Raw genomic sequence first — 1,692 nt, 5'->3', positions numbered from 1 at the left:
TGTTTGTGTGTGTGTGTGTGCTTGCTTTCCTGCCTGCTACTGACTATGTCATGGTAGTGAAGCAGAGAGGTTTTGTCAGCAAAAGAATTCCGATGTGAATTCATGTGTGGTCCTGTTCGTGTTATAGCTGCAGGCTCATTTGTGCTCCTAATTTCAGCCATGGAAGGAGAGAGAAAGAAAAAACAAGCAGTGTTTAATGTTTTTTGTATTATCTGGGTCACGAGAGCAGTTTTTAAGCAGTGTGGTTGACAACATTGGAGAATCATAGAAAAGTATGTCATTTTAACAGCATGACTTATTTTAATTAACACAAGCATCAGAGAGTTTTCAGTGTTTTTAAATATTGAGGGTAGCTTAGTTTTGTTTTATGGAAATATATTGTGCAGAGCAGGGTATTAAATGTTGGGAAACATGATGTGTGTATTTATAGGAGTGGGATAGCAACACCTTTGAGCTACACTTTGTGTGTATTTGATTATAAGACCGAGACAGTATATTTCACAAGGCATTTCCGTAGACATAAATTTATTTTTCTTGACATTTTTTTTTAATTATTTGTTGTCAGAGTTAATAATTCATCATTGTTCTAAATAATAACATCAAAGGTGGTTAAAAAATAAAGGAAACATAGTGACATATAAGTTAAGTGCAGAAACAGACGTATTCAGCATTAGGTTAAATTAGAGGAGAGATGTGTCTTCCTATGGCAACAATCCTACCTACCTTCTGGAGACTCAATTAAAAGAGGAACACACAGCACGCAATTTTATTATCAGTGTTCTGCAGTGAGCTGGAAATGGAGCCGAACAAAGCTGAGCAGGTTGAAGCAACTGATGAACTTGGAGTAGCCCTTACTTCTTTGGGCTGGTTACACAAGACATATCACAGTGTCTGATATTTCACTGGATCAAACCATTATATTATGCATTCTTTCACTGTGGATATACAAATGAATGTAAAATAATGTGACAAGAGATGATCCATTTCTGTTTATCAGGATTCATACTAACAGTTTTCCCTTTTCTCCTTTTTTTCATGGTGAACTCTTCAAATGAAACTTCCATTTTGATGCAGCAGGTAAGATAATTATCAGTTGTTTTTCTCTTTGAATCTCACACAGTACACGTACAGTATGTGGACCTACCATGCATACGTATGCATGTTCGTATTACATCAACATCATACACAACTCTCACAATCAATATGGAACACAGCTGACCCTGAATGAGTTTCTATCCATCCATCTCTTTTCTTTGCTCTAGCTCTTTTCTTCTGTATCAGCTGGATTGCTCTTATTTGTGTGTGCCATGTGCTCACACCCTAGGCTTTAAACTACATTAATATTAATAATCTGGCTGCTTCTGTGCAGCCACTGCCTGAATAATGCACAATCATGATGTGCAGAATGTTATGCTCTGCAGCAGTATATGCTAATATTATGGGTGAACATGGGGACGATGCATGGCAATACTGTGACCCATTTAAATGTAGGCATTCCTACCTGTGCAGAAATCAAGTTTTAGCTGTATAGATAAGAAATGGTGTGAAATGTGTCAGTATTTGTTCGTGCTTGTGGATGAGTGTTGCAGTTGTTTCATATTAGATGTTTAATTCCACTGCTCAAATGTAGGTCACTGGACTTATCAGTCACATTGGATCAGCAGAGAAGAGATTATCTATCTATCTATCTAT

The sequence above is a fragment of the Morone saxatilis genome, unplaced genomic scaffold (assembly GCF_004916995.1).
Source record: "Morone saxatilis isolate NCDOM2014 unplaced genomic scaffold, NCSU_SB_2.0 Contig22, whole genome shotgun sequence".
In the NCBI taxonomy this organism is placed as follows: Eukaryota; Metazoa; Chordata; class Actinopteri; family Moronidae; genus Morone; species Morone saxatilis.
Note: the sequence above shows the minus strand (reverse complement) of the source record.